We start from the raw sequence: 11402 nt of genomic DNA on the forward strand, positions 1-11402 counted from the left end.
GGACCACAGCGTGTGACATTAACTTCACCTTGATACGTACGTCTACCCGTTCCTGGGAGAAAGGGTTTTTAATCGTAGTTCGATTCCCGGGGGGTCAGGGATTTTCTCTGCCTCGTGATGACTGGGTGTTGTGTGATGTCCTTAGGTTAGTTAGGTTTAAGTAGTTCTAAGTTCTAGGAGACTGATGACCTCAGATGTTAAGTCCCATAGTGCTCAGAGCCATTTGAACCATTTTTTAATAGTCGGACAGGCGGACAGACACAACAAGGTGGTCCAAAAGGTCCCGTTTTTACCGATTAAGGTACGGAACTCTAAAAATGGAGTAATTTTATTCAGCTCGCAGGATTTGACACTCACCCCAATATATAACGCCTTATTTACAGCAACTGGTTGACTTAGCAAGACTACTTTTTAGCACGTGGCAGAGTGTGACACTGATAACCGGTTGGCATTCATAATTCAGTATGGCAGAAACTGTCACATGGCAGATTTTGAAATTCACCACCTCTTTTAAGCTAGTTAGCAACTTTTTGCGCAACCTTCATACGGTTCGGAAGACATCCACCTTCGTGAGGATCAATGTTGAAACACACTGTAGACTACCTTGGTTTTGGTTTCCGTAAGTGAAAGGAAGGAATAACGGAAGAAAGAAAGATTAGGTCAGGTCATTAGAGACGGAGCACAAGCACGAATGGTTTGTTAAGGTTGGGGAAGGATATCGGCCGTGCGCTTTCAAAGGAATCATCCCAGTACTTGGCTGGAGCAATTTAGGGAAATCAACGAAAACCTAAATCAGAATGGCCAGACGCCTATCTGAGCCGTCACCCTACCAAATGCAAATCCGTTTCTTAAATCGAATAATGTAAATACTCTTACAGCATTGTCATCTCCATCTGAGATGCCGATCCCCACTTAGCGACTACTTGTTATCTTCTGAAGATAATAAAAGAGTCTTCTGTGTGGTGACAGAGTTTTCGTGTGAAAACGCAATTAACACAAGAGAAACTACCTGAACGTCTCTTAAAATTGAAATTAAAATTCTTAGGCTTACAGCAGCTAAATTATTACAAATGTGATATTGTACTTTACAGTAATGAAAATTTGACCCACAGAAGATGACGCATTGGTGTAGAAACGTGTCTGGGTAAATATAAAAAGTAAAGTAATTGTGTTTGCATAAGGCTGATTTCCAAAACCACCCAGTTTTTAAATCGCAAACACGGAAGAAAGAAAAGAGGAGCTCCAAACGTTAGTAAAATGATTAAATCACCCAATTAAAATTAAGGAAGTAGAAACTGCAAGCTCTTCTGAATGCCTACGGTATACTGTACTGGCGAACGATTTAAGTTTTTTGTGAGCACCCGCCTGCAAGACACAAATGGGAAGACACAGAACAATGGTAGACAGTCGGAGAAGGCAAAAATAAATACCTTGATTCATCAGAAGTATCTCTTTTTAAGTTAACAGACTGTGTATTCTTTCCAGTTCACTCTGTGAAATGACATACACCACCTGCTAATCACTCACTCTCACTCTTTCTTCAGGACACCTTATGTACCCCAACCCAAACCGCTAAGGACAAGAAATTGAAATTTTAGGGAGAGTGTTCATCTTTATACCGTAGGCATCGGTTAATAAGGGATTTCTCGAGATTCAACTCCGAAAGGGGGTGAAATAGTAGATTAAAGTTTTATGAAAATATGTTGCTTTTAATGTAATTTTGAAGCTAAGAAAATTGGTATTTGGTTTCCCGGACAGAAATAAATAGATACGTGTTTCAGCATTTTTGTGTATTTAACCCATGTAGGGGCGAAACAGTGAGCGAAAGTTTTTTTGAAAACAAGTCATTGTTAAAGCTACATAAATGAAAATTGGTATTTGACTTCTCGGTAAGAAATGGAAAAATTCGTCTTCCATTTTTTGGAAAAATTCTAGAACTAAGGGCATAGAATAGGGGATGAAAGGTTTCGTGGAAATATTTCTTCCAGAAAGCAATTTTGAAGTTTACTCTAAGAAAATTTGAATTACAAAATTAAGTGTTTCAGTGTTTTTGGAAATTATACCGCTAAGCATAGAAACTTGGAATTTGGAGAGGACGTTCATCTTATACTGTAGGCGTCTACAGTAAGGGACTGCTCGAAATTCCAGCCCTAAGGGAGGAAGTAGGGGATTAAAGATTTTTCTTATATAAATGATTGCTAAAGCTACTAAAGCTACATCGATGAAAATTGGTATCTCACATGTTGGTTATAAATAAAAGAATTTAGTGTTTTTGGAAATTTAGCCGCTAAGTGGGTGAAATGGTGGATGAAAATTTCTGTGAAAATAATTAATTATGAAAGCGTTTTAAAGCTAAATACTTGAAAATTTGTATGTGGCTTCTCGGTTAGAAATAAAAAATTAAGTGCTTTTTGGAAAGTGAAAGCCTAAGGGGGTGAAATAGGGGTTAAAATCTTTATGATAATACTGCGTTTTATAAAACTTTTCAGAGCTAAACCCGTGAAAGTTTATATTTGACTTATAAAGAAATATGGGTTGGGGAATGAAAGTTTCTGTGGCAACATCACCACAAGAACTCAAAAGACAGAATCAATAAAGACCTCTGACTTTAGCTACCAGAATCGCTTTGTGATCAGAACAACATTCGGAAAATATCGTTCTTCTATGACCTAATTAGCGTGCAAAGTTTAGAAAGTGGTGCAATTTTTAACATAAAAATTCGATGAAAGAAAAACAAAAAACAAAAATGTGCAGACCATACAATCTACGCGAACGAAGCGGCACGCGCTAAGTTAGCTACTCGTAAGCTGTGTACCGTACTGATTTTACGTTAAGCTACGGACTTGCTTACGGATAGTTGCTACCGAGGTGTGGAGCGAGCCCAGGTACCGTTTTACAGTAAATAAAATTTGCGCCCCCGGGTGGGCTCGAACCACCAACCTTTCGGTTAACAGCCGAACGCGCTAGCCGATTGCGCCACGGAGGCCGACGACCGAGTGTGCTCTGATTGCTGTATTTACAAAAAGGCGATAACTTGCGCTGTCGTTTTTCGAAAGATAAAATAAAATTGTTACAAGTCAGTTTTTAGATGTGTGGAGTAGCAACCGATTTCCAGTTACAATTAGGAATTAAGAATTATCATTTAATAGGCGTTGAACGTTTATTTTTTTGTATTATAAGTACTAGGGCCGATATAAGACTGTGCTGCACGGAGGACTTCGAGAGCTTCATGAGAAAGGAAATAGTAACAATAACAATACAGAACTTACTAAGTAGTGAGACATATGTAAGTAATATGTGAACGGCTAGTACGCAAGTAGCAATTTGTGAATTCCGTAGATAAATGTAGGAAAAACCATGCTACGATGTCCAAAGAGGTAGTATTATACCCAAGCATGGCGTACAGTACGTTACGTGTTAGATGGCTTATATCTACAGGGGTTGTGGTGAGCGGAGGAAGTTGGCCCACGGGGTGTGCGCGTGTAGGGAGGGGTGGGGTGAGATGGGGTGGGGGTGAGGGGGGACAGGCCAACCACGCCCGCCTCTGGCAGCGTAGCTACGTTAATCTGTAGTTCATGCTGCCGCGAAAGCGGGAGGCACGCAGGGAAGTAACGTTAGGTGAAATAATGTTCGTAATTAAAACTGAAATCACTTATTAACATGTTTTCTAAGGATGTTAAATGCAACAATTCCGTATACTCATCACCAGGAAAGGAAACCGTATGAAACCAGTAAAGCCGCGATTCTCTAAGGAATCGAACTGCCGTCTGTAAAATAGCTTCAAACGTCTGATTACATCTGAAGTAATGTGTTAGACTTTTGAGTTTAAGCACGTTAACGAGGAAAACGGTTAGGAACATTCATTGGAAGCCGCAAAGTGCTCTTATTGTGAAAGGCCGGAAAACACAGACTCGATAATTTGCGCTCTGTTTCAAGCAAACGTTTTCCACGCGTGTCCATGTTTACGTCATATCTCCTGGATTATGTATCGTAGAATGATATAATTTTGTAGGTACGTTCAGTGATTTATGTAGATATTGTCTGCTAAGTTTATTGAGACTAGGGTTAATAGTAAAGAAGTAGTAAGGTAAAACTCATGCCGGATGCAATACTTAGACTGCTTGTACAGTACTGCTAGGCTTCTTACCTTTCATAAATTTGTGAGAAGTATCTACGAGTAAAAGTTTCATAAAGGATTGAAATTGGTTGCAAAGTTTATAGGAAGTCGCAAAGTGCTCTCAATCTTAAATACTGTATGAGCATAGCCCGTGTATTTGCGAGCCGTCGATTATCTACCTCAAGAGAAAGTTCTTTTATTAAAAATTGAACGTAACATTATACGTCTTACTGATAGGATTATGACAGCATTTTAAATTCGGTAAATAATTAAGCGAAAATCAAACTTTTTCTTGTTCCTGGAAGCCGCTAGATAGGTAACCTGCAACTATCTAGCGGTTTAATAATTAGGAGTGAAGTATAGGATCTTTCATTAAGATCGATACTTTTTAAATTGTTATTTCCATTTTCTAATACATTTTTTGTGCTGTCAGATCTGAGTGGGATTTCACTCTACATTGTTGGGAGCCAACAAATTTAGTTTGTATATGTCTTCTGTTTATATATGTCTGCTGTACAAAATCTTGATCATGCGTTATTATCAAGTCGGTGACCCTTAATTAGAGACTTTTGAGGGACACTGCTTACTATTATCAGGGCCGACACAGAAAATAAGCTGTGGACAACAGATCTACTATGTTTCTAATGTAAACAGTTACACACAGGTGCATTTGTAGTAGGCTAGGGATGGCTGGTATACAGACTTCAGACTGTCGAGTGCCAGCAGGATGTCAACTTGTATGATAGCGGTAGACAGTGTCCGTAAGTTATATGTCACTCGCGTTCTCATCATGCAGCTATATGGCAACTCGTAGCTGCAGCGTGACAGCTTTCACAACCCATCCACTCACCCACATCTCACAGTCGCGGCATTATGAAGGATTGAAAAGCTTAACACACATCATAACACAAAATAGAGACACTGCAACGGTTTAATGCAATCCAGGTGATATTGTTCACCAATGCATACAGTAATTTTAGAGCAAGCTCATTCCTAGAGTGATTAACAGTCAACTGAGTCAAGAATATTTTTTGTTGAATATCGATATAGCTATAGCTCCCAGCAGAAATACGCCCTTCTATTTCATTGGTGACAATTCGTTACACTCTAGTCCAAAACCTATCTTTATAAGCTAACAGGTCAGAACTAAAATTATTCTATGAGTACAAATCACTATAGTGTCATGTTAGCAATGCATTTTTTGTGAACTCTCCAGTGAAGACATTTCCAGGGGCAGATGTGGACTCTGACCACAATCTATTGGTTATGAACTGTAGATTAAAACTGAAAAAAATTGCAAAAAGGTGGGACTTTAAGAAGATGAGACCTAGATAAACTGAAAGAACCAGAGGTTGTAGAGTGTTTCAGGGAGAGCCTTAGGGAACGACTGACAAAAATGGGGGAAAGAAATACAGTAGAAGAAGATTGGGTAGCTTTGAGAGATGAAATAGTGAAGACAACAGACGATCACGTAAGTAAAAAGACGAGGGCTAATAGAAACCTTTGGGTAACGGAAGAGATATTGAATTTAATTGATCAAAGGAGAAAATACAAAAATACAGTAAATGAAGCAGGCAAAAAGGAATACAAGCGTCTCAAAAATGAGATCGACAGGAAGTGGCAAATGGCTAAGCAGGGATGGCTAGAGGACAAATGTAAGGATGTAGAGGCGCATATAACTCAGTGTAAGATAGTTACTGCCTACAGGAAAATTAAATACACCTTTGGAGAAAAGAGAACCACTAGCATGAATATCAAGAGCTCAGATGGAAATCCAGTTATAAGCAAAGAAGGGAAAGCAGAAAGGTGGAAGGAGTATATAGAGGGTCTATACAAGGGCGATGTACTTGAGGACAATATTATGGAAATGGAAGAGGATGTAGACGAAGATGAAATGGGAGATACGATACTGCGTGAAGAGTTTGACAGAGCACTGAAAGACCTGAGTCGAAACAAGGCCCCCGGAGTAGACAACATTCCATTGGAACTACTGACAGCCTTGGGAGAGCCAGTCCTGACAAAACTCTACCATCTAGTGAGTAAGATGTATGAAACAGGTGATATACCCTCAGACTTCAAGAAGAATATAATAATTCCAATCCCAAAGAAAGCAGGTGATGACAGATGTGAAAATTACCGAACAATCAGTTTAATGAGCCACAGCTGCAAAATACTAACATGAATTCTTTACAGACGAATGGAAAAACTGTTGAAACCTACATCGGGGAAGATCAGTTTGGATTCCGTAGAAATGTTGGAACACGTGAGGCAATACTGACCCTACGACTTACGTTAGAAAATAGATTAAGGAAACGCAAACCTACGTTTCTAGCATTTGTAGACTTAGAGAAAGCTTTTGACAATGTTGATTGGAATACTCTGTTTCAAATTCTGAAGGTGGCAGGGGTAAAATACAGGCAGTTATAAGAGTCGAGGGACATGAAAGGGAAGCAGCGGATGGGAAGGGAGTGAGACAGGGTTGTAGCCTCTGCCGGATGTTATTCAATCTGTATACTGAGCAAGCAGTAAAGGAAACAAAAGAAAAATTTGGAGTAGGAATTAAAATGCGTGGAGAAGAAATAAAAACGTTGAGGTTCGCCGACGGCATTCTAATTCTGTCAGAGACAGCAGAGGACCTGGAAGAGCAGTTGAACGGAAGCACTACTCAGCAGCTTCTAAGTTAAAATTCACATTAACATACCTAACAGGTCTAATGGTTCGTAAGATAAAGTTAGCAGCGATGTATCACAAAAGTCAACAATAAAGATCGCCGAGAAATGTGATATTATATATATTTTAGCAAGGGTTCACATGATGCTATGGCAGTTGAATCCTGGAAGAAAGTAAACTCGATTGCAGGGAACAAATACTCTGAACACCATGTGGAGACTGGTAAAGAGAAAGCGCAAATGAGACCAGCTTTCATGTCCATACCAATTATCATACGAAACCAAGAGCATGGCGTGATGTTAGTCGATCTCAGTGTAAGAACGGACTGTCCTGGCCTATCACCACTGACAATTAAACATCCCAGTCAGTGGGTCGAACCATATGATGGAGGTTTGCTTTCTGTGATAGCTTCCCACACTACTCTGCCGCAAGGTCCATACCAACTCATCTGGTTCGTTATGTATGTCCACTTGTTGGGATAGTAAACTATGTAAATATAAGATCAGTATTGTGAGTGAATTGGAAAATAATGACAAGTACCATACAATTATTTAATACTGTTTGTAATTTATTTGTAGCAGTACATCATCATCAACATCTGATACAAGGTGTAGCAGCTATGAGCTGAACAGTGACATTCCTATGGCTAAAGTTCTATGTCATGATGACATGTTCTGTCTGAAATCGTCTAGCAACAAAACCAGTCATCTTCCTCGTCATCATCATTAGAATATGTACCATGCCAAAATAATTAGACTGAAAGGGAACTGTTAGATCTGTTTCATATAATCTGTCTCACTATCGACTTGTTTCAATGCCTTTCGCTGCCTGTTTTAGATGACAGCTAGCCTCAAACATATACACAACACTTACAAAAAAAGAATTATATACTCACGGTGTGTGATTGAAAGTTAACATCAGTGTCATTGGGTGACATATCAATAACTACTCCATCATTTAATATGTTGTCCACAACTGTAGAGATAATAAATGCATAGCTACTCAATTCATGGGCACACCCAACAGTTATAAAAAAGAAAACTGCGTTCACTGCCTGCATACATCTTCATCATTCAACAATATATGGTATAACATCATGGAGATCAGTGAAGACTTGTGCAGCTTGTAAGTGGCATCATCTTCAGCCATTGATGGCCTCTATATCAGATCTAATATAATGTATCATCATGATACGATGCAAGGGTACTGAAAAGCCACACACTAAGCAGAAATTTTGTTTATTCCCACCGTTAAGGGTAAGAGGTAGTCTTCAACAACAACAACATCAACAACAAGAAGCATGAAAAGCCGCCGCGCGGTATTAGCCGAGCGGTCTGAGGCGCTGCAGCCATGGACTGTGCGGCCGGTCCCGGTGGAGGTTCGAGTCCTCCCTCGGGCATGGGTGTACGTGTTTGTCCGAAGGATAATTTACATTAAGTAGTGTGTAAGCTTAGGGACATAGTACCTTAGCAGTTAAGTCCCATAAGATTTCACACACATTTGAACATTTTTTTGAACATGAAAAGCCATCATGCACCATTTTAGGGGGAATTTAAACTGCGGCTCTGGATATGCTATAGAACAATGGGAAGCTTTTAGTCAGTGATTAAATGAGTAAACTACCATAACACATCGTAACAGCGCCATTTTAAACAACCAGACATTGGAACGGTAATTAGACGCCCTGGCCATAAGTTAATGGACAAGGGCTGGAGTCAGGCAGATTAACATTCCACAGTGCATGACTTCACATCCCGCTAGCAACCAACACAGATTCAGGTATTTAAAATGGTATACATAATGTTACGGGTACAAACTCTCTGATACTTTTGAACTAGATGCAAATAATACAAATTATAGTCAGATAGAAGATAGTACAATATGATTTACTAAGAGTAACTTAGAAATAGATACGCACGGTGTGGCAAAGCAACTTAAAACACGCAAAGGCAAGGCCACCAGTCCAGTTAGTGTACCATTCACGTTCTCCTCAGAGTATGCTGAAACAATAGCTCCATATCTAGCAGTCATGTACAAACCTCTAGCTCGTAGAAAGATCGCACAAAACAACAATATCCAAGAAAGGAAATAGGAATATTCCGCTGAGTTACAGACGCATATCACTATCGTCGATATGCCGTAGGATTTCGGAACATATAGCGTGTTCGAACATCAGGAATTACCTCGAAGAAAAAGATTTATTGACAAATAACCAAGAAGGATTCAGAAAATATCGCTCTTCTGAAACACACCTAGTTCTTTATTCCCTCGAAGTAATGAGTACTGTCGGTGGGGGATGTCAGACTGATTCCATACTTTTAGTTTTCCAGAAGGCTTTTGACACCGTTCCTCACAAGCGACTTCTAATCGAATTGCAAGCTTATGGAGTATCGTCTGAGTTGTGTGACTGGATTCGTGATTTCCTGTCAGTAAGGTCACAGTTCGTAATATTTAACAGAAAGTCATCGAGTAAAACAGTAGACCTATCTGGCGTTCCCCAAGGAAGTGTTATAGGCTCTCTGCTGTTCCTGATACATATAAACGACACAGGAGACAAACTGAGTAGCCCCATTAGAGTGTTTGCAGATGACGCCGTCGTTTTCCGTCTTTTAAAGTCATCAGTTGATAAAAACGAATTACAAAATGATTTAGACAGCATACCGGTATGGTGCAAACAGTGCCAATTGACTCTAAACAATGAAAAAGTAAAGTCGTTCACATGAGTACTAAGAGTAATCCGTTAAATTTCGGTAACACGTAAATCACAAAAATCTAAAGGCTGTAAATTCAGGTAAATACTTAGGAATTACCATTACGATTACCTTAAATTGGAACGATCACATAGATAATGTTGGGGGAAAGAAAACACAAGTCTCCGATTCATTGGCAGAACACTTACAAGGTGTAACAGGTCTGCTAAAGAAATTGCTTACACTAGACTGGTCCGCCTCCTCCTGGAGTACAGCTGCGCGGAGTGAGATTCAAATCAGATAGGACTCACGGTGGACAACGAAAAAGTTCAAAGAAGGGCAGTTCGTTTTGTACTGTTGCCAGGTAAGGAAGAGAATGCCACCATTATAGCACAGGAACTGGGGTAGAAATCATTAAAACGAAGGCGTTTTTCATTGCTGTAGGACCTTGTCACGAAGTTTCAATCATCAGCTTTCTCCTCACGGTGTGAAAATATTTTATTGGCGGGCGCCTAGATAGGGGTAAATCATCATCATAATTAAGCAAGAGGAATCAGAGCTCTCATGAAAAGATTTAATTGTCCGTTTTTCATATGCGCTGTTCGAGAGTGAAACGGTAGAGGAGTAGTTCGAAAGGGGTTTGATGAACCCTCTGTCAGACATTTAATTATGGATCGCAGAGTAATCATGCAGATGTAAATGCAGATCTCTTCATTTTAAATGAAAATTTCGCGCTATTTTAAATTAGGACAGGTTTCTGAACTTTGTGTGTGTGATGCACTTTCACTGTGATATAAGAGCGCCGGAGAAAACTCTGTAGAAGTGACCAAGTTCCCCTACCTCGGATTCTCTGCTTCAGACTTACTGCATTTCAGGCATGAAACAGGAGGCTAGGTCTGGCATCTTGGATTCTATACTATTAAGAAGTACCCAAACTCACAAGATGAGTAGTACTTACACTGAGTCAACACAGTGACACCCAACAAAGAAAACTGCCAAAAAGAACTAGACATCATACTGCAAATAGTCACAAACAATGGACGCAATGTGACCGTTGTCACAAAGCTCAGCAACAAAATTAAAAAAGAAACAAACGAACTGAAAGGCACAAACAGCAACATAACATAACCCAACATAAACACATACACTTGATACCATATCAACAACACAGAATAATGAGGAAAATGCAAGGGAAGATACAGGATGGTACAGAACGACATACAAATAGAAACGCACACATAAAATCACCAATATTTTCAAAAGACGGCAGACAGACAGAGAGTTCGATTTTCAATAAAGAAAAACATAAGAAAGCCTGAAAGTATGTAACGATACCATACGAACAGCTAGAATTCTTTATCCACTCCCTGATAACTATTAGACCAATACTGAAATTTTTGCCACCCTCTCCTGTATTGGCCACAATGCCCCACGTAGCCCCCTTCAGCCCGAAATGCTTTACCATAATGGTAACATATGTGAAATGAAACACACACACACACACACTCACACACACACACACACACACACAGACGTTCGCACACAAACAACTGTAGTTAGCTTATGAAATATGAAAAATACAAAACAAAACCAAACTGTGACGTGGAAATTTGTAGATGTTATACAAATGAAGTGTGTGCTCGAACCGAAACCTATGACCAGACGAGAGAAAACACAGGCTCCTGCTGGAAGAACTGTAAGTAGTAATTTATTGATGCAAAAATTGTGACGTCAACTATTTTCTAAACTGTAAGAACCGCATTATATAAACAAGATCGTGTTATTCCATATTAAATCCAAGACGAATGCCCTAACATAAATCGGGAAATGTGTCTGGAACGTCAATAAACATAGGCTGCAGCAAGAAAAGGGCATTTCAGTTAATAAAACGAATACTTACATAGACTGCTCTGTGAACTTAAGGA

The 11402-nt window shown here is 39.5% G+C and overlaps 1 non-coding gene across 1 annotated transcript; it reads right to left on the reverse strand.

The window, feature by feature from the left end:
* Nucleotides 1-2912: 2912 nt before the first annotated feature.
* Trnan-guu (transfer RNA asparagine (anticodon GUU)) lies at nucleotides 2913-2986 on the reverse strand. Its single transcript has one exon. It is a non-coding gene; the product is annotated as a tRNA-Asn (tRNA).
* Between the last annotated feature and the right edge of the window lie 8416 nt (nucleotides 2987-11402).

The sequence above is a fragment of the Schistocerca gregaria genome, chromosome 4, assembly GCF_023897955.1.
Source record: "Schistocerca gregaria isolate iqSchGreg1 chromosome 4, iqSchGreg1.2, whole genome shotgun sequence".
Lineage (NCBI taxonomy): Eukaryota > Metazoa > Arthropoda > Insecta > Orthoptera > Acrididae > Schistocerca > Schistocerca gregaria.